The sequence below is a fragment of the Mesoplodon densirostris genome, chromosome 4 (assembly GCF_025265405.1).
Source record: "Mesoplodon densirostris isolate mMesDen1 chromosome 4, mMesDen1 primary haplotype, whole genome shotgun sequence".
NCBI classification, from domain to species: Eukaryota; Metazoa; Chordata; class Mammalia; order Artiodactyla; family Ziphiidae; genus Mesoplodon; species Mesoplodon densirostris.
Window position 1 is genome coordinate 132,634,788 of NC_082664.1, and position 22,777 is coordinate 132,657,564.

Below are 22,777 nucleotides of genomic sequence, written 5' to 3' on the forward strand. Positions count from 1 at the left end.
TCACATGATCCTTTTGATTATAATTGATGTCCATATCTGCGCAAACGGTGACTTTTTCATTTCCACGCATTTGATTACCCTTTTTCCTGTGACTGCCCGAGATTCCTCACAGTGCAATGTTCTCCACCCACTTCACCTCCACCTCTGGGTAAACATTTTTCTTATGTAGGAGTGATAGCTCTTTACCTTGTTCGACTTCGTTGAACTCGTAGGCATGGACTTCAGTCCTATGTCTTAAATAGTTAACAGCCGAGCATAATGATTAGAGGGCATATTGAAGAGAAGAGCAAAAAAATGCAAGAATGTGCAAGATTCAGGTTTGGATTCAGTGAAAGAGACTTAATCCATACATCTTTTGTTATAATTTTTTTGTTTTAGAGGAGAGAAGGAGCAGACTATATGGTGGATGATCCAGAAACCTGCTATACTGGAATCTAAGGAAGGAAGGCTGGAAAGCAGACCACAGCCAATCCCTGTACAAAGGGCAGGCGTCTGGGAGTCAAAGATTTTATTGGCTTAATATTTCTAACCCCTTCTCTGTGTCTGGCAGTGTGTTAGGCACAGTGTAAAATAGAAAGTTTAACTCAGTCCTCACACTCCAATAGTTTACATCTGAGGAGAAAGGATAGACCCACTTGAGGAGCTTTTAGTAATGAGAGAGCTGCAGGAGACTGCAAGCCTGTGATTCAGTTGGATTGTCTGTCTGAGTGGAGAACACGGGTGGGGAGCTGAGCTGGATCTGGAAGGGTAGCGAGGCTTAGGTGTGATCAGGTAGATTGATGGAGGACTTGGGGGGGGAGGGGCGTTGTATACACCTGTCTGACTACAGTAGAGTATTAATAAGAAAAAAAGAGGGCTTTCCTGGTGGCGCAGTGGTTGAGAGTCCGCCTGCCGATGCAGGGGACACGGGTTCGTGCCCCGGTCTGGGAAGATCCCACATGCCGCGGAGCGGCTGGGCCCGTGAGCCATGGCCGCTGAGCCTGCGCGTCCGGAGCCTGTGCTCCGCAACGGGAGAGGCCACAACAGTGAGAGGCCCACGTACCGCAAAAAAAAAAAAAAAAAAAGAGGACGTGGACAACAGAGATAAGGTTTTGGCTTTATCTCATAACCAGCGGGGAGCCACAGAATGGCTGTGAAAAATACAGTGACCTGTAAACAGTGTTTTTATTGCTGTCATTTAGTGAGCATCATAGGAATCACATGTTCCATACTTCATTCCCTTCTCTGAACTCAGACAAAATTCTTATCCTCAGATCGAGGTTCTTTTCTGGTCTCCCCTCTGATCACCTGTGTAGAAAGTGCTTCTTGAGCAGGAAAGATCTAGTCCAAAAAGAGAAGGCTGTTCTAACTATTAAAGCAAAAGCGTTTCATTTTTTTCCTCCATCTTCCCAGTTTGAAGGTCTAATTGTAAGACCAGTGCTTGCCATTTCATTAAAATCAGAGGAATGAAGTAAGCAGTGAAACTTGAAAACTGCACATGCGCTTTGAATTGCGTGGCTAATGGTTCTTTTTGCTTTCTTTCCTTCGTGGTGCTAATTGCCTGGAAACGACTGTAATATATTGGGACTCAGCCACACCTACCTAGCTTTCCAAAAATTTGAACCCCGCATGCCCAATCTTGCTCACTCCTTACGTAAAGTAAACTGCATTATTATTTTTTCATAAGCACAAAGAACTATTTCCCTTACATAGCTGGACAGTACAGTTAGAAGATAATGATACTCCCTTTTCTCTTTGCTGGTCTTTCTTCATTTTCCGAGAACGAGTTTCTGTTTTTTCACTTAAAGAACACCAAGGTTCAGATGAGGCTTTCTGTTGGCTGCATATTCAGAAAAGTCTTCCGTATATAATGAACCAAATCACGTTAATTTATCTGTCTCTCTCCACCATGTCTTTTTGTGTTGACAAAACTGAATATTCACTTTCCCTCACCAAGTTGGGGTGTCAGGATAATTGATTGTTACCAGTCTCTGCTGTTCTTAGACAGGATAACACCAGTGCCTCTAGAGAACAGGTGAAAACTAAACTCTGTCCCCCGAGGCCAATGAAATAGCTGTTTGGTCCCTTGTGTGAAACTTCCTAATAACTTAACTGGGCAGCCTCTGGGTCCCTGGAGGCTTTCTCCACCAGAGTATTCCCTTTCTTTGTTAAGATTGCTTATTAAAAATGATTTTATAATGAAGTTGCCTCAAATAGCAGCTCTTTTCCTGGTTGTCCTTGAAGCTGTGGTGAAGAATCTTAGAGACAACTGTCTAGGGTTTTCCTCCTTGTTAAAAACTTCTCTCTTACCACTGTTACTCTTGATTTTTAAGGAGACAAAGTCTAACTGACACAAGTCCCTCTCCGGTTGATTATGTCGCTTAAAATCCTGTGCAAGGCATTATTGCCAGTTTAGCTTGTCATTCGGGCTCAGGAATCGAATTGATCTACATGGATTCAGAACACTTAAGTCTGCAGTGGGAACAAGGCTGTCGGGCTTCCCTGGGAGAGCAGCAGCCCAGGAACACGGTTGCTAACTCTGCCTCAACTCCATCAAAACAATGATTTCCAATTATTTTATTTCTTTGGTCCTAGGTGTCTCCTATCTGCAAACTAACCACTTTCCTGCCACAAGGGACTGTCGTGAAGGGGAATCAAATAGTAATAAAAAATTAGTGTTGCATTCTTTGCTACCCATGTACTGTATAAATTCAGACTTCTGATAAGTGTGGGCAGTTAGGAGAAAAATCACTTTTTGGTTGTTCACATCATCAGCTTGGCTTCCTGGCTTGAAAGAGCTTCGATATGCTGGTCTATTTAACATGAAGGTTGATAAAGCAGTTGTCAGTAAGGCTCACCATTGGAAACGTGTTTTTTCAGACTTGGTCTCCCAGTGGCCAGACGACTCAGGAAACAACAAACTGTATAAAGCTGTTAGTGACAGATTCAGCTTGGAATATTCTTCTAACTTTAAGGCTTGTCAGGCAGTAAATCTGCAGCAGAGTACTCAAGATGCAGCTTGGCACTCCGCTTGCTTTGCTGTGTGAATATAGTAGAACACCAATAATAAGAAGGACTGTTGTGAATCTCTTAGTGGAGAGATCAGTCTTGTCTCATGGTGCTAGGGTTGTGTGCTAAGAACATGCCTTGGCTAAATTCTGTTCTCTGAGACCAGGTATATTAGAAAATACTACCTTTACATTCAGCAGTTCCTACTCCCTCCTCCCCCAGATAAAAAGCAAAGAAAAAGAAAAACTATGGCCTGCTTTGGGATTCCACTGTCAGCAGGATCTTCTTATTTTACCTTCTTAATGACCTTCTAGGGCTCTCCATTGCCTGAGGAGTCTAAACTACTTAATATGGCAAACAAGGCCCTTCACAACCTGGTCTTAATCTTTCCATTGCTCTTTCCCTGACTTCTATGCCAGCAGTTTTTGCCACGCTGAATGACTAGTTCCTAGAAGACTCTGTGTGTGTGGGTATGTCTCAGCGCCTTCGGTTCTACTGTATTACCTTGTTTGTCCAGGAATGTCTTTTGCCAACTTCTGCACCCGTGGAAGTCTTACTGCTCCACCAAAGGCCAACACAAATAGCAACTTCCATGCAAAGCCTTCTCCAACCCTACCTTGTGAAATTAATTGCTGCAGTTCCTTTGCTCCCACAGGACATTGTTAAGGTGACAGTACAGAAAATATATTATAGAATAGTTGTTGTTCTGTAGCTTTGTCCCACTAGATATGCTTTAATTATCTTGGTGTATCTTGGACTTAGCATATCTACTATGTGCTCAGTTAATTTCTGTAGACTTGATGTGTGTGTGTGTGTGTGTGTGTGTGCATGTGTGTGTGTACATACACAATTTTATGACCACTCTTCTTGCACATTTGACTATGGAGGAAAATGATCACTTTTTCCTTGTTAACAGCTATAAGGAAGAACAGATATTTATTATGTGAAACTATATTGTGAGATTTGTACTATATTACTTTGGAAACCAGTGCTACAACTCAAAGGGCTTCTTGATGTCTGACAATTTACTGGATGTATTTTGAGTCTCAGTTTTAGGACTGCTTGCTTTTTTTTTTTTTTTAAGTTGATCAAATTGCTCTGTTTCATGTTCTTAAATTGTTTTAATTGAAGTAGAGTTGGTTTATAGAACTGCTTGCTTTAAAGTTTCTGTTAGCAGTTTATAAGATTTAAATCAGAATCTCATCCAGAAAATTTAAAAATATTTTTATATCATCTAAAGATGAAGAATACGTGACCTCTTAGATACCATTTGTTTGCATTATCCATACAAGATTTTATAAACCAGATCATCAAATCTATAGAGTAAAAAGGAAAGAGACATTTTCAGTTACCATTGGCATCTATGTAAATGCAAAGGAGAAAACCACCTACTAGAGAAGAGAATTGGCTGATCTTTCCAAGAATGGAGGGTATATTCTGTCAAGGGAAATATCCTGTATTTGTCTGGTCTCTAGAGGAAAAGGTGATCCTCATATGTTAAAGAATCTGGGAAGTAGATGTTCTGATAATCCTAGATTAGTTACTGAATCTTAAAGTAAACTCTGAAAAGAAATGACATTTATTTATTCAAGGTCAGAACATGTGACATTGCCATGTTTGTCTGGTCTGGAATGTAAGTATGTTTCCTTAACTTAGCAGGGACCACTGATTTCAAAACCATTGTCCACTTCATAAGTAGCTGCACACAACCATGGTTTCTGTCTGCTATTCCTTAGAACTCTCTGTCTTTTAAGCTTTATGTGCAGCTTCCTCCCCACTTTTGTTTGTAACTTTTACCTGAGTCAAAACATGAGGAGCGAAATTATCCCCTGCAGAATCAATTCCTTGAGTGGAAAGCTTGCTTACAAATGAGAGGATGAGATGTGACCCAATAAAAGAATCTATTTTAATTTTAATTTATTTCCTGATGGCCTTTTATGCCTCCTTAGGCGATAACCTAACCAATTCCAACTTAACACTGATGTTTTTTCTTCCAAGGTCAAAAAGCACTTTAGAATGATTATAATCAGAGAATAAAAGTCCTTTGCCTCTAATGTAAAGTCCATCTCTTCATATGAAATCTAAATCCTAGTTATCTCAGCTTCACAATAATTCTTCTGTCATTATGCATCTATTAACAAGCTCAATGACAACAGGATGAACTTATGAGATGTTTAGGGACTCGGAAGTTGCTTTTTCATAGAAACACCATCTCTGGTAGTCTCTTTCATCCCTTTCCTTTCTCAGATGGGAGTTTTTAATAACGCAGGGAGAGGAGCTATCTTCATTTCGTGCTGCAGTTTCACACAGCAAAGTGCAATCAAGGTAGAAACGGGCCTAAAAGGCAGCTGAACCTATGGTTTTTCAGGTTGGAAAAGGAAAAGCTGTTATGCCATCACACATACATACACACCACCATCCCTCCCCCCCCCCCCAAAAAAAAGAGTTCTGACTGATATCTCTAAATCAAAGCACTTTCCATGGCCTGATTTGTGGAAGTTACCTAATCCTGTGTATAATTGGGGTGATTTGAGAGATGGGAAAATGTTCTCATTTTCATTATGGGAGCCACTGGGGGACAGTATCATTTAAAGACTATGTTTTTATTGCCCTAAATTGCTTTACCTGCGATTCTATTGATGTGTTTCTCTTAAGTTAGGTTTCTAATGAATAAAATGACCAATATGGGTTGCATTCTCACAGATTTTCCTAGTGCTTAAGCTACTCTTTAATGCTCAATCTATCCCAGAGTCTCACTTATAGGGAAGAATTCTAAAGGGTTGGGTTAACTTCTAACCCAAGAGAGAAGAGCCAACTTCTAACATTCTGCATATGGCCAAAGCATCCACATACTGTCCATGATTTGTCTGTATTAATACAATAGTAAAATCTCATCATGAAATTTCCTATATGGTATGATCACCATTGCGAGGTGATCGCAATGCCAAACTTAGGAAACTTCTGGAACCAACCCCCTTGGCATCAAGGCTAGGCTGGGACTACCTCACACTGAAGAAAGTGAAGTTCTACCATATTCTCATCTAAAAATTCATCATTATTCCCAACTTGTCGCTCCACTAAAGTATTCTTAAATAAGTGGATATCTTAGATTGGGTTCCCCAGAAAATAGACTCGGAGATGCTGAGATTTATGTACAGAAAGTTGATTGGGGAGTGCACTTAGGAACAACACCTATAATGAGTGAAGGAAGCTGGATTGGACAGGAGAAATTGAACTGTCATACAGTTGTGACCACAGTTTGGCAGATGCCACAGAGAGATCGGAAGCAAGGATACAGCCTTTGAGAGATGTCCCAGATTGAGGCAGAGGGACTGGATACTTTACCCTGCATCAAACCAGCCACTGGATGCCAGCTGCCCCCAGGGAAGGGCATCGTCTTGGGCAAGGCAGCTCCCTTTAGCTAAAGATGAGGCTCAGAAAATGACTCAACTGTGAGCCACCGGCAGTCAACACTTTGGGCCAGAGGGGAAATAAGGGCTTCAATCCTGAAGGGAGAGACCTGGGTGGCACACCATAGCATCACCGCAGGGGAGCCAAAATGGACATTAAATTTAACTTTTGTGAAAAACACGTTTTCTTTATCTAAAACGACACACATTTTATTGCTTAGCTAGGATTTAAACTAATAAAATATATGCTTGGCCTCAGCATTATGGTATACCAGAATTGCAAATGCTAAAGAAAAAAAAAGTTTTTTTCTGTTGAATAAGGTTCTTCGTTAGAATTTCTGGTTCTGGATATGTGCATTATAAATCGTGTGTGCAATTCCATATAATGTATTATTTTTCCACACATGGACATTCCAGAGAGTTGACACATTTTTCTCAATTACAAAAATAAATAAGACATTTCCATCTCTTTGGGCTCATGTGAAATGTATTCATATAGGAACAAAGAACATGCCTGAAAAGAACTAGTTATACATATTATGCGTCACTTTTCAGATTTTAGCAGTCTGCTACTGTTTTATAATTGAGATACAGTATCTGAAATATTTTGCAGGGCTGATTTATGTACATAATGTCTCTCTTTTTAGTGGTTTATGGGACTCCACCCTCATTTTGCCTGTTAGCAGCTACTTGCCAAATAAACTCAGAATTAAGTTGGAGATTAGTGGTGGCTGTCAGTGTTGAGGACCATCCTGAGCCAATAATCCCAGCCCCCAACTGTTGTCATGGAAGAAAAGCTTCTCAGTAGTAATTAGTGATGGAGTGGAGAATGAATTTTAGTTTCATTCCTTAAAATCTCAACATACCCTTTGATTTAGCAAATTTTGACTTCAATTTTACTTCTAAGAATGAGAGATCCCATTCTGAGAAAATCCAGACTGTCTTCACGGAGTATTATAAACGGAAGGAAAGACCTAAGTGTTTCCACTCTTTTCACCTTGCTTCAAAATAATCCCCCCAACAGGAACCCCAACATTCTAAAGCCCCAGCTTTTTCTTCATGTGATTCTGAGGTTTCCACAGTTCAGAATACCCCTATTCCCTCCAGAACCAGAAGCTCAAGACACCTTGCAGATCTGAACAGGAGCTTTCCAGTTTCACAGATGCTGAAGGTATAAATTTCTGAACCTGTCGAGTTCAGATGGAGTCAGGGTTTATCTCAGTGGAATTCAATCTTCATGGATTTCCACGGTTTAGTTTCTATGCCTCTGCCTTGGAAAAGAGGGCCCCTTTCAGGTTGATAGTGAAGTTAATTCAGATTATTCTTTCCCTTATTCAAAGAGAATTAATAGATTGGAGCAACACTTTACCTTGTCTAAAAGCTTCCATGGTTCCAAAAGCTCCTACCTGGGAAAATCCCCAGCCATTATTTTGGAGATCCCTGTGTCTGAGGCCTTGTGAAAGGAATTCTGAAGCTGCCTGTGAATGTCAGTGGCAGCCTGATCAGTCTGCCCTGGGTATTACCATAATAATTACAAGGTCCTCACAGATGGCAGCTTTTCAAGTGGCAAAATCATTGGGAGGATAGTCTCCTACAACTGGCTCTTGGGAGAGGAATCCCATATATGTAACAAGTAACCCATCTAAATTTGCCATTTCACAGATTATGTCTGACCCAAACCATTCCATTGCATGAGCTGTGAATCCACACTACTTCTTTACAATACATGCTGATAGTGCAAATCACAGTGATTTTTTTTTTATATAAAGGTAGCTAATGAGCTGACATGTAAAGTAATTGCTGTTTTCAATGGACAGGATAAATCTGCTCCTTAACTTTTTCCTGGAAAAAAAAAAAATAGCTCCGTGATTTTTTTTTTGCCAGAATTTGTGAGTGATTCACATTACTGTCAATTACACGCCCTTATTACATAGTACAGCCACCAGGCAGCTGTCCAGGAAAACACAAGTCTGAAAATGCTTCTGTTTTAAGAAAATTATAATTCATGGTTGCTCCTCGTGCGGGCATGTGCAGCAGGCAGGAAGCTTCCACTTTCTTGGCAAGGAAAGCGATAAGGCCTTGCCTACTTCACCTGGATTAAATAGCCACTCTGACATCTTGAGATATTGATATCAATGCCCCGCTGCAGGGCTTGGTTTTGGTTTCTAAATTGTCTTGTTTGTTTGTGTGTTTGTTTCAGTGTGTGTTATAAAACACAGACTCGTGTTATAAAACAGTGTTTCCAGTTATGAATCACAGCAGCTCCTGTGTATTACCAGAGAGGCCTGAATAGAGAAATTGTTCACCTTCCTCCTTCCCAAAAGTCAGAGTCTATGACAGGTTAGGGCTCCTAGCCCTATTTACAAAGCTGGTGTCTTTGTTGCTGTGTTCCTTCAGATGTGTCTTTTTCGAAGTAGAGATGAAGCTACAGGTGAAAATGCTACATTTGCTATTGGGCCGCTTTACAGCTTAGGACATTCAGCTTTTATATGGGTAAAATAAAGGTCACTAGGGCTTCCCTGGTGGCACAGTGGTTGAGAGACCGCCTGCCGATGCAGGGGACACGGGTTCGTGCCCCGGTCCGGGAAGATCCCACATGCCGCGGGGCGGCTGGGCCCGTGAGCCATGGCCGCTGAGCCTGCGCGTCCGGAGCCTGTGCTCCGCAACGGGAGAGGCCACAGCAGTGAGAGGCCCGCGTACTGCAAAAAAAAAAAAAAAAAGTCACTAGGGTTTGTCAGATGGGATTCTTCCTGGGAATGTTATAAAGTTTTACAAAATATCTTTAAAGCATGCAGTTAAAGTTGCCCAGATTGTTTAGGCGTTTGAGAAAACTATAAGAATTACTTGGTATCTTTCCAGTTGTGAGTCTTTAACTACATTTGTATCTGCTTCATAGAATAGGACATTTCAAATAATGAAATATTTAGTTGCGATGAAAGTGGCCTTCACATTATCTGTGTCCAGATACACTGTGTCTAAGTAATGGTAGCGTCTAAAAGAAATATTTAAAAGACAAAGAATTGTGACCTGGGTGAAATCAGTTTCACCTCTGCCCTTGTTTTGTTGCTGATTCAAGCTAAAACTGAAAAAGAATTTTTTTAGGTGGTTGATGAAGTTTGAATATGAACTGGTATTTTAGATGATGTTAAGGGAATTTTTACAATATTGTCAGGCGTAATAATGGCCTGGAGGTTGTTTGTTTTTGTTTTTGTTTTTGCGGTACGCGGGCCTCTCACTGTTGTGGCCTCTCCCGTTGCGGAGCACAGGCTCCAGACTCGCAGGCTCAGCGGCCATGGCTCACGGGCCCAGCCACTCCGTGGCATGTGGGATCCTCCCGGACCGGGGCACGAACCTGTGTCCCCTGTATCGGCAGGCGGACTCTCAACCACTGCACCACCAGGGAAGCCCCTGGCAGTTGTTTTTGTTTGTTTGTTTTTGTTTTCGTTTTAATCTCTTATCAGTTAGAGATGAATACTGAAATCATTAGGGGGTAAAATGACAAGGTGTCTGAGATTTCCTTCAAAATGCTCCAGAAAAAAAGTAAATTGGGGATAGGTGAAACGAGAGTGAGCAAATGTTTTACCAGGGAGGAGAGGAGGCGTACATAGAGATGTATTATACTATTCAATTTTTTAATAAGCTTGACATTTTTTTAATAGGTTAACTTTTTTTCACCTTCTTGTCTGTGATTTATAAGATGATTACTTTTACATTGGAGGTTTGACCACCTTGGATAATTAGTCTGTAAGGAGAACGAGGTGACAATGATGAGCTTGTCAAATTCAGGAAGCTGATAATAATCTCTTAAAATCCATGCTTTGCTATAAAAATTATGCATGAACTGTTAGCAGGCATGTAAGAAAAATTATCTTCTATATTAAGGTTCCCTCACCTTCACTTCAGGTAGGAAAAAGGTATGAGTGTTATTTGCTCTGTTTTTAAATCTTTTCAATGTTATGGTCATAGAGGCCCAGATTTGAGACTTGAATGGATCAGAGAGAGTTCATCTGGTGGTCCCCACCTCCAATATTTGAGATGAGGACAGTTTCTCAGGGAATTAGGAAGTGTCATGTTCAAAGTCAGTTGTCTTGTTCAAAGTCAGTTCCAGTTGCTTTTACAGAAGTGGAAGCAAGACTGGAACCCTTGAAACCAGTACCCTTTTCTACTCTTATCATGCTACCTCAATCTTGTCCTTTAAAATACTCATTAACAATCTACTCTCTGGGGATCAAAGCAGTTTTCTAAATCCAGACCAGTGACTGTGAGTCAGATGTTCATGCCGGGTAGTGTGGCCCCAAATTATCTTTTCTTTTATTGAATACCATTTCCAAGTTGTGTGATAAGTCCCAGAAGTGCTAATGTTTAATTCTGTTCTTGTTAATGCTCTGCAGCAGGTTTGCAGCCTGTTCTTCCCCCTCTGGCTTTTCATAGACTTTCCGTCAGGGACGGGTCAATATACTCAAATGACAGTCCAGGCTGACAGGAAGATACACTTGGCCTAGTGATTCCACAAGAACCGTCAGCCTATGCTATTAAAGCCTTTCCCAAGGCCTTTTGTAATGTAAGCTGAAATTCCAAACATCACAATTGAAATAGGGATGTTTTTCTCTAAATAGAAACATTGATCCTGTTTAACATTTGTGGCCAAAATCTTTTAAGCACAAACTTCCCTGCTAAATTTTCTCTTCTTTGCATAGTATGTAATAGCAGCTCATTGGGATAAAGTAGAGGATCAGACTGGCATTTATAAAATAATTGTTACCCAGTCTTTTCAAGAGTTTTACAAAGAGCAACCTCTGATTCCTAAAAACGTGGTTATACAAGCAGATAGGAAAATAGAAATAGAGACAGAGGGACTGCCCTGTTGGTGTGGTCTGTGAGGAAACCAGCCACTGGGTTTGGGTGTTCATTCAGGAATTGCCCTGTGCTTACTGACCTCCTAACGTGTAGAAAGCACTGGGGACAGAGAATCTCTATCACTACCACCACCCCCTTTTTTTGGAGGAGGCAGGGGTACAGAGACAGAAAAGTACACAAATGCAGAATCTAAGTGCTTTGGAGGCAAGTAATAAGGAAACAGATGACCTAGGATACCCCCCTGCAAACTGGGGCTCCTGGAAATCACCTGGGGTGAAGATGTAGCTAAGTAATATTTCAGAGCATGAAGGAAGGTGAAGGAAGAGCTGAGAGAACATTCCAGGCAGAGGTAGATGGGAGTACGGTGCACAAACGTGGCTCTTTGTCTTGTCCAAGGTATACTTAATCCCGAGGAATTGAAAAATTCATTTCAACTTTTCCTTTTTTTTCTCAAATTATACCTACTAAAAGACATCTACTTAACTTTCTAGAACTCAAGATAACGATCCTGTAGAGGAGTCTATCTTTGGACAAATGGAAACAGGGAAGTGCTTGGTTTCAATAACAGGCTCCCAAGAAGTTTTTGAAGGGTCCCCGCTCTGGCTCAGCTTTTCAAGAATTGGTTTTGTTGTCAATACAGGGAGGTTTGTTCTTTTTTCAGGCCTTTGAATGCCGCATAATCTGACAGGGGAATAACTCCTCTAGTCCTTGAGGGGCAAAAGAATCAGCTTCCCTTGGTTTTATTCATGGAAATATGGTTTGTCCCATTGTCCAAAGCTGCTTGTGAATTCCTAGCTGGTTGTTGTCACGGAGAGGGCCTGTTTCTTCTGTGGGGTTGGCAGAAGCATCATTAGCTACAGTTAGACCCACTGAGATGCCCATATCCAAAATGAAAGGAGAAGGAGGGGAAGATGGAGAGGAGGGGGAGTGAGGGGGGAGAGAAGGAGAAGTAGGAAACGCACAGGTAGCATTTGAGCTCATCCAGGGACTTTTTTCATGAGCTGACCTCCAACCAGGCAATCCGTAGACAAGGCCTTTTAACTTTGTTCAGCAAACTCTGGAGATTTGTGGTTTCTAATATTCACGGTGCTGTGTGCCAACCCACATAGCCAGTTCTGCAAGCAACTAGTGCTGCAGACACATGACCCATATTTCTCACAAATACCACTATTCAATGGTCTTTCTTTTCTTCTAATTATACCCAAAAGAGAGTCTCTAGTGGGTAATAATCTCTCTTTGCTAATACTTTGTAGTTGGGTTCCAAACCAAGAGCTTTCCTCTATCACAGCTTGAGTGTGTTATTTTTATTTTAGAGCCAGCCACGACTAATAGGGAGGAGAGAGTGTCTTGGCCTCCTCAGGTGGTGGTCAGTGGATTTATCCTTTACTCGTCCTTCCTTTTTGACCCAGTGCCTTCTTTGGTTTGGCTTTCCTGGATAGACAGGAGATACCTGCCCAGAAGATCTCATCCAATGTGCATTGTGTGGTCTGGCTTGGTTGTTTGTTTTTTCAAATCAGATACCCAAATACTGGGTGTTGTAAAATCCTTAACTAAGTTATAGTCCAAATACTTGGTTTCAAGGAATCTTGGAAAAAGGAAGAATTTCACTATTTCACAAGTTTGATTCCTATAATAAAAAAAATTGAAAAAAATGTTCAGGGGTCAGTGACTTAAAGATTCCTTTTTAATCTACACCACTTTAGTAGAGCCTATCTCTGTTTACTTTGTGTCATAATTTATATGTATATGTAATAATATACATATGTAATAATTTATATTTATATGTATATGTGTTATCGCCCCTGCTAGACTATAAATGCCTTGAAAGCAAGATTGGTGTCTATTTTTATGTGCTTCAAACGTGTACCATCATCTGATGATGCAAGGCAGGTGGATATGCATATTGGATTCAGGACTCAGAAGGCCTGGACCCCATTGCCGAGAAATGTTATTTCCTAGCCAGTGTGATCTGGGAAATGCCCCCTCGGCCTCAGTTTTCCTTATCTGTGAAGTAAAGAAGCAGGACTAGATGACCCCCAAGGCCTCTTTCTTTCTAAATTATGACCTTAAGAGACAGCCACATCTTAAATTGGGAGAACTAGAGTTATTTTTAGTCGTTATCATTAATTTTTTTTCCATTCCTATATTTCAAAAATGAATCATCTAAATCTCTCCAGTTTGGTAGAAGGTATTGATTTTACCTCTATGATAAATCTAAAAGAATCCTGAATGAGAAGTACTGTAAGTCGCTAATATGATTGTTAGGTGTTAAGTTCCTTAGGAGAACTATTCTTCAGTCAGCCAGAATGGCTTAGTTTATTTTTCTTTAAATTATAAGACTTGCAGAAATTGAACAAGCGAGAGGGTCTCAGAAAAGGTGGGGTATATTACTGTGGTCTGCAGCCCCTGTGGCCAAAATACCTGTGGCTTGTTGGGTGTGTGTGTGTGTGTGTGTGTGTGTGTGTGTGTGTGTGTGTGTGTGTGTGTGTGTGTGTGTGTGTGTCTGTGGTTAGAGGGTGCTCTCCTTCGCTCTTCTTTAGTTTATATGAGTAAAATTGATGGAAATGACATCCAAGGAGGCAGAACAGGCAGAGGTGGGGGGAGATTGACATCTCCTGTAGAAGGCTTTGGGAAGGGGATCGGGGCAGGGGTGCAAGGTCACGATCATACACTGGCTCTAATGTCATTCATTCTACCATTTTCTTCTCTTTTTTTAAGTTTTTTTTTTTTTTGATGTGGACCATTTTTAAAGTCTTTATTGAATTTGTTACAATATTGCTTCTGTTTTATGTTTTGGTTTTTTGGCCACGAGGCATGTGGGATCTTAACTCCCAGAACAAGGATCGAACCCACACCCCCTGCATTGGAAGGCGAAGTCTCAACCACTGGATCGCCAGGGAAGTCCCCTCTACCATTTTCTTCTTCAGTGCCTACTATATACTAGACTTTCTTCAAGGTGCTGGTATTTGGCATTGTACAGTATGGGCACTGCCTCTTCTTCCTCCCTGTCTTCCTGGGGCTTTGAGTCCTTGGAAACACAAAATAGTTATTCTTTTTTTTTTTTTTTTTTTTTTTGCAGTACGCAGGCCTCTCACTGCTGTGGCCTCTCCCGTTGCGGAGCACAGGCTCCGGATGCGCAGGCTCAGCAGCCATGGCTCACGGGCCCAGCCGCTCCGCGGCATGTGGGATCCTCCCAGACCGGGGCACGAACCTGCATCCCCCGCATCGGCAGGTGGATTCTTAACCACTGTGCCACCAGAGAAGCCCACAAAATAGTTATTCTTAAAGCAATCAGCCTCTAAAGGCTGTTTATCATGCTCCATGACCTCCTGCACCTGCTCCCAGGAAAGAGCTTGCTAGCCCTGAAGAGCTAATGCAAAGCTGCATAAACTCTGGGGTCTTGTCATGGATAACTGAGTAACCGTCCACCCAAGTGAGCTTTAAAGAACTGTTGTTCTCATCCTTAGAAATAGGGAATTTTTTTTTTTTTTTTCTTTTTGCGGTATGCGGGCCTCTCACTGTTGTGGCCTCTCCCGTTGCGGAGCACAGGCTCCGGACGCGCAGGCTCAGCGGCCATGGCTCACGGGCCCAGCCGCTCCGCGGCATATGGGATCCTCCCAGACCGGGGCACGAACCCGTATCCCCTGCATCAGCAGGCGGACTCTCAACCACTGCGCCACCAGGGAGGCCCAGAAATAGGGAATTTTTTAAACCAAAAAAATGTTGCCTGAGTTGGGTACATTCCATTCTCATGATTTCCTTCATGTACATTTTCAATTTATTCAGTAAATATTAATTTATGAGTCCATATATGTGCCAAGCACTATGCTAGATATGAGGCAATAAATGATAAACGAGTTCATTAGTTTCCTATTGCTTCTATAGCAAATTACCACAAGCATGGGACTTAAAACAACATACATTCGTTCTCTTAAAGTTCTGGAGTTCAGAAGTCTGATATCAATTTCACTGGGCTAAAGTCAGGGTGTCGATAGGGCTAGTTCCTTCTTGAGGCTCTAGGGGAAGTCTACTTCCTGACTTTTCCAGCTTTAGAGCCACCTTTATTCCTGGCCGAATGCCCCCTTTCTCCATCTTCAAGACCAGCAACATAACATCTTCTGGTGTCTTTCTCTCTGTCGCTCTGCTTCCATGGTCACTTCACCTTCTGTGTCTCTGACCCTCTTGCCTACCTCTTAGAAGGACCCTTGTGATTACACTGAGCCCACCAGGATAATCCAGAATAATTTCCCCATCTCAAGATTCTTAACTTAATCACATCTGCAAAGTCCCAATTGCCATCTGAAATAACACAGTCACAGTTTCCGGGGACTAGGATATGGACATCTTTTGGGGAGGGAGGGCCATTTTCAGCCTAGTGCAACAAAGTATACAACATTTCTAACCTCAAAGAGCTTAGGTTCTGGTTGCCTGTCAAGGGGGAGATGGAGTAGGTTTTTGCTTGTTTGCTTACTTGTCTGCTTGTTTGTTTTTGATGCTTTATTCCAGCCATATAGTTTCAGTGGAGTAAATGTGGAACATAAAATGTGGAGAAAATATGTCTGTTAAATTCAAATTGTGTCAAGTTTAAAAATAAATTTTCCTCTTACAAAACTCTACCTTGAAAACCGAACATTAATGGTACCATCAAGAACTTTAGGGTATAAATCTTAACTGTCACATTATCCATATTTCCAAATGAAAAGATTTGAATCTTGATTTACAAAGGGAAGAAATAAGATTCCTCCATCCTTAGCCTATGAGAAACTTTGGTCAATGAGTCTTTATTCCATAGCTTCTTTGATTAAGATAATAGATATTCTAAATCCCAGCTATCCAAAGAGGCAGCGTTCATGGCAAAGGAAGAGAAGCCACTTCTTTTTCTTTTTTTTTCTTTTTAAAATTTATTTATTTATTTATTTATTTTTGGCTGCATTGGGTTTTCGTTGCTGCGTGGGCTTTCTCTGGTTGTGGCGAGCGGGGGCTACTCTTCCTTGCGGTGCGCGGGCTTCTCATTGCGGTGGCTTCTCTCATTGCAGAGTACGGGCTCTAGGCTCGTGGGCTTCAGTAGTTGTGGCACACGGGCTCAGTTTTTGTGGCTCATGGGCTCTAGAGCGCAGGCTCAGTACTTGTGGCACATGGGCCTTGTTGCTCCGTGGCATGTGGGATCTTCCTGGACCAGGGCTCAAACCCATGTCCCCTGCATTGGCAGATGTATTCTTAACCACTGTGCCACCAGGGAAATCTGAGAAGCCTCTTCTGCATCTTCAGTGTCAGCTGCACAGGTCGGGATCTCCTGGCAGAATCGATGCTCTTGATGGGATTTTAATTGTCCCTAAAGTGCTTTGTAGCTTTGAAAGTTTGAACGTGAGAAGATGCCCTTGGGTATCTGAAGCATAAATTATAACATTAGGCAAATAAGAGAAACGACTTGGAGAGGGAGGAATCTGACCACAAATAGCAAGAAATATAATATCAGAGACAAACATGAGACAGGGTGGCTAAGGCAGGGCCCAAGAAGCAGATACAGTCAGACTCTGCACCAAAAGCTGGACAGTGTCCTGAGGCCCCAGAGGCATCATCGTAGGGCAAACTTCCATCTCTCCCACCACCCGGAGTAACGTGGCTGTGGGCAGACTGTGTAACCTTTCTGAGCTTCATCTGTGAAATGGGGATGACGGTAATTAGCTGAATAAATAAGGTCATGTGGGTACAAGCACCTGCTTCCCCAGTGCCTGGCTGATCAATGTGTAATCAATGTGTAACCATCATTTTGTGATGAGGGTTAGGCTGGCAGCCCTAGTCTTATTAGCCCTCCCCTCATTCCCTATTGCATGACACCCTTCACCTTCTGTGGCCCTCCTTCAGTTTAAGACTTCTCTTGACATTCCCTTTGGCCACTATTTGTAAAGTACACTTATGATTCACTTCCTGTCCTGGGCATGTTCAAATACACACACAAGCACAGGTTCACACTCTCCCAGAGGATGACCTTGTATCTATGACTCATACATGACAGCCAATTTTCCAAGCAAACTCAAGCACTAGACCAAGGGTTGGGCTCTGCCCAATTGGGTGGGATTTGTCTGCAGACTCACAGGTCATTTCTCCTAGCAAGCTAAAAGATTCATTTTCAAAGTGGTTCATCACCTGTGGCAATGAAAGCCCATGGTGTAACATCTCATAAAAAATCCAGTATCACTCAGATTGGGTTCACTGGCTGAACCCAGGTGATTATGGAGTGAACTCTGTTGTTGGAAACCTGCATGAGCGTCCAAGTCTGTCATCACTTTTATTGGCAGGTGCCATGGGCTCCAACAGCACGAGGGCAGGATGGGAGAACACTGCTGGGCTAGTCCAGCAGAGACACGGTGGAGAGAAGGAGAGCAAGAGGCAGTGTACAGACTTTTGACTTTTCTAAAAATGGAACTGTTTGTGTACTGGGAAGTAATTAAAACATATGGCCACGTGCTTTGTGTTAAATGCTGTGTTTCAAAATGGTTCAATGTGTTCTGTGCACTCAGTAGCAATGTGTTTCTCTACCAACTGAGTGGAGGGGAAAAAAACATGGGAGGAATTAGTTTTCTAGAAGGAAAATGAAAAGGAGAAAAAAATCATGTCATTTTACTTTTATTCTCCACTGTGGATTTTGAGAGGATTTATCTTGGCTTTTCTGGAAGGACACATGTGTAAATCATAGAATCGTCGAATTTCAAGAGCAGCAGGGAGAATTGCAGTAGCCACTCTCAACTCCGACCTGTGCCCAGAGTCCTCCACCCAGCATCCAGGTTAGGCACAAAACCTGCAGTAGCTGGTATTTACTTCTTTATGTCTTTTCACAGCAGCCCATTCTATTTTTGAGCCAACCTCGTTTTTAGAAGGTTCTTTTGTTTGCTGAGCAGGAAATCCATCTCCCTACAACCTCTCCCTGTTGGTCCTAGCTATACCTTTCTTAGACTATTAATTATCTTTAATAATTTTACAGTTGGGAAAACTAGAGCTAAGACAGGTTAAGTAACTTGCGCATTATTTCATGGCCACCAATGACAGAACAAGGACTTAAATCCAGCTGTGCCTCACCGCCAATCTCCTGTTCTTTCCATATGGCACCTAGACTTTTCAATCTAGGTAAGAGAAAGGCAGCCTGCTGTCTGGCACAGGGGACAAATCCTAAACACCGAACGAGAACTGAGTTCCGAGGAGGGAGGGATGAACCAGTGAGTGGAACCGTGGAGCCAGGGGGGAAAGGGTACCTGTCTCTGATCGGGGCTACACTTTCTTAAGCAGGCCTGACTGTGCTTATCTCCATGTAACTCACTTCCAGCTCTTGACAGCTCTCCACCTGGTGACACACTTAATGGCCCATGAAATTCTAGCCCTCAGGGCTCAAGCCTGATACTTATGGTTCCCCACATAAACCTAAAGTGGATTGTAAATTTATCTCTCTCAGATTTAGGTGACTAAAATGGCTGTTGGAAATTCTGGAAGGGATAGTCGACTTTATAGACATGTTGTACCAACTTTAAAAAAGATTAGGGTTGGAGGAGGGTACCTCCTGGAGTGGAAGCCTTCTTGTGTACTTAAGGGTATTGATGTCATGGGAGAATGGAGGCCACATAGGGAATACACATCAATTTTGTACTGTAGAAGAGATGCATAGTTTGTATTACCAAAATATATTCTTTCATAATGAATAAAAGGGAAGTTGTTCAGCATAGGTAGGAAGCTTTTTCTCAGTTCCAGAGTAAGTCACCTAATTGTATAGCAAGGCGTGTATATGGTGGGAGATACCTAAAGAAAAACACTCTGCTTGTGGAAGACTCGTTCTTTATTTTTTACTTTATTTTATTGAAGTATAGTTGATTTACAATGTTATGTTAATTTCTGCTCTACAGCAAAGTGATTCAGTTGTACATATATACGTTCTTTTTTCATATTCTTTCCCATTATGGTTTATCATGTGATATTGAATATAGTTCCCTGCGCTATACAGTAGGACCTTTTTCTTTATCCATTGTCTATATAATAGTTTGCATCTGCTAATCCCAAACTCCCAATACACCCTACCCCACCCCACCTCCCCTTTGGCAACCACAAGTCTGTTCTCTATGTCTGTGAGTCTGTTTCTGTTTCATAGATAAGCTCATTTGTGTCATATTTTAGATTCCACATGTAAGTGACATCATATGGTATTTGTCTTTGTCTGACTTAACTTCATTTAGTATAATCTCTAGGTCCATCCATGTTGCTGCAAATGGCATTATTTCATTCTTTTTTGTGGCTGAGTAATATTCCATTGTGTATATGTACTATATCTTCTTTATGTATTCATCTGTCCATGAACATTTAGGTTGTTTCCATGTCTTGGCTATTGTGAATAGCGCTTCTATAAACATAGGGGTGCATGTATCTCCTCAAATTGTAGTTTTGTCTGGATATATGCCCAGGAGTGAGATTGCTGGATCATAGGACAACTCTATTTTTAGTTTTTTGAAGAACATCCATACTGTTTTCCATAGTGGCTGCACCAATTTACATTCCCACCAACAAGGAAGGAGGGTTCCCTCTTCTCCACACCCTCTCCAGCATTTGTTATTTGTAGATTTTTTAATGATGGTCTGACCAGTGTGAGGTAATACTTCATTGTAATTTTGATTTGCATTTCTCTAATAATTAGCGATCTTCAGCATCTTTTCACGTGCCTGTTGGCCATCTGTATGTCTTTGGAGGACTCATTCTTGCTGACATATGGGTAAACCTTACTGAGACCTTCTCCAGAGGCAAGCAGCGTGGGTATTTATGTGATTTTAGGTGTGTGCGTCCTTCAGACTTGACCCTACTGGAGACAGCAGCTTTCTCATCTCTTGCTTCTCTGATGTGAATTTGCACCATATACAGGATGGTACTTAAGTTTTACCACCAAGTTCCAACATGCAGCTTTTAAGAAGAAATCTCTGTATATTTCCACGAAAAGATGCAGACATAGTAACAATGACTGAAGTGCCAACATTTCCCTCCACGTCGTGCCCACTCCCCAGTCAATCCAAAAGTTTCTCTCTCTTCCCACTGGTAATAATATGCTTCGTTAGGAAGGATGTAGTAAGGTGCTGATGTGGCATGTTAGAAAGACCTCAGGCATTAGAGGCAGAAAGACCCAGGTGTGAATCTTAGGTTTTCTACGTATGTGTTGTGTAATTTTGGACTTAATCTCTGAGCCTCAATTTTCTAATTCATCAAATGGGGATTAACAACACCACCCAAAACATTGTTCTGAGCATGAATGACCCTAAGAACTAAAAAGTAATAGGTTGATGAAACAAGAATATTGTTTGCAAGGGGTTGGCATCGTTCCTCTTTTATTTTGGAAGACAGTTTGCTTGAAAATTCAACTGTCTACCAAATCCTCCTCCCCAGGGACCATCAGAAAATTGCAGGCTCCTTCTGCGTGGAAACCTTCACAAGGGTTCCACAGATAGCCTCTCTCATCTCCTGGTTTTGTCTCACAAGAAGAGTCATTCTCCTCACAGGCATGTTCACACCATGGGAAAGCTTTCTCACCCCCTCTCTCTCTGTGGAATTTCTCTCTCCAGTTTTTGAGATGTCTTCGCCTCAAGGACAGAGCAGTAAACAAATTCAAATCTATGTGCTTCCCCTCCCTCACACTGGGGTTGGGATGCTCAGACCTTCTTTTCTGAAGATACTTTGTGAGTAACCTGAAGTTGGAATGCCCTCCTGAGGTCGGTATATAAAAGCCAGCAGCATAAATAGGAACTGAGGCTGAAGTGAGCACCAATGTTCTCAAACAACTTCAATAGAGAAAGGCTTGTTTGATCCTCTCTAAACTTCCTGAAACCGAGCTGAATATTTGTTTGTTTTGTGGTAGCTCAGCTTTTTTTTTCAGGCCTTGTAGTGCATGGCTGTTGGTTTCTCTGTTTAAAAGGAAAGTGCTTTTTCTCAGTAACGATGCTCGCATTCTGAACTCGGCGATACCCACTTCTAAAGGCCACTTCATCATAAAGATAAAGTTCTGCTAACTCTCAGGTCCCAACAGATAAAGGATGTGGCCAGTTACCATGACTCGTGCTTACCTCCCAAGTGTGTCATTCGGGGCACACACCTAAAAGCGTGTGAACAGAAAGTTTCTAGATTTATTTTCACGTTGAAGATTGGATCCCACAAGGGGAAAATATCAACGTAAATGACTATGCAAAAATGACAAAATAGCATTTTGACCTTTCATTTGCCAGAGAAACAAAGGCCAAGTTGAGGTGAGTTTGCTATTCTCTTGCTTTTTGAGGAACCTACTGGTAATGATAGCACTATTGTTTATTATTTGAATATTCATGGAACCTCAGGGCCACAGATTCCCAGTCCAAGTTAGACAGACAGCCCAAGAACAGTACATGGAGAAACGGCCCAGGGACAAAGCGGGGGCTCATTTGCAGAAGATAGCGATGGAGGTGAGTCCTTCCTTTTGGCCTCCTTTCTGGTAGATGTGAATCAACACCATAAAACCAGAGTATGAGGTCGAGCTGACAACTCCTGAGACAGAATGTTCTGAAGCTGGAAGAGCTCACAAGTGGCATGTCAGGGATAAGGTGCTTGGCAGAGTTTTCAGATACATGTAGAGTCTTTTTCTATACCTTGTCTCCAAAATGCTAACATCCCCAGCTTTCTGGGTGTCGCAGGGCCCCTCAAAGTGTGGGAGACAGCACTTCAGGCCACGACAGCAGTGGTCAGATATCCTGTCTGTGGCCTGTGAACACAGGGGAAATTTGCCAGGTGTCAGATGCAAGAATCTTATACGCCATGGTTTTTTTTTTCCTGGAAGCAACTGGAAACCAGCTGAGTGACACTTAAGTCCTTCACCTGCTGCATTACTGTAGCCAGTGGGTGTGAGCCTAAGCGGTACCAAGAAGGGCCCTCATCTGAACAGCCGCAAGAGTTATGGACTCTGGCTTGGAGCGGAATGTTATACTATGTTCAGAGTCATGGCAACTTGAACTTGGCAGCCATATCTGCTTCTGAGATTACGAGTGCCTCCTGGCCAAGTGCACCTGTGATGAGTTTTGACCTTGGAGTGGGATGTAGGTTGAGAAACCTCCCTTTTGTAGCTAACAATTCATTTGAACTCCTTTAACAGCTTGATGCTTAAGTAGCAGTTTAAGTGTTGGAATTACCTGGCACTGCTTTCCATCCTCAATTTATTGAATGTAAGAAATACATGGAATCACTGAAAGCTCCCCTCCTCCCAGAAAAGAGAGGCGGTGCTCAGAACTAAAAGGATGTTTCCAAAGTATCTTTTGTTTCCATCACCCAAGTGCATAAAATGAACCTTATTTGAAACTGAGATCCCTCAGTGAAGTATAAGTGCTCCTTGCAGAAGGGCTATTTTTCAGAGGATTGTTAAGACTGTATTTCACGGTAGACATGTTTCAACATATTTGCACTTCTCAGAACACGCTAAATTTCCCTTCATGTGTTGTGATTAGCTGGTTTCTGTGTTTAATCTATAGCATGTGGTA

The 22,777-nt window shown here is 42.0% G+C and overlaps 1 pseudogene; it reads right to left on the bottom strand.

Annotated features, from left to right (window-relative positions):
- LOC132488171 (ferritin light chain-like) overlaps positions 1–22,777 on the bottom strand; it is a 58,956-nt pseudogene that overhangs the window by 17,921 nt on the left and 18,258 nt on the right.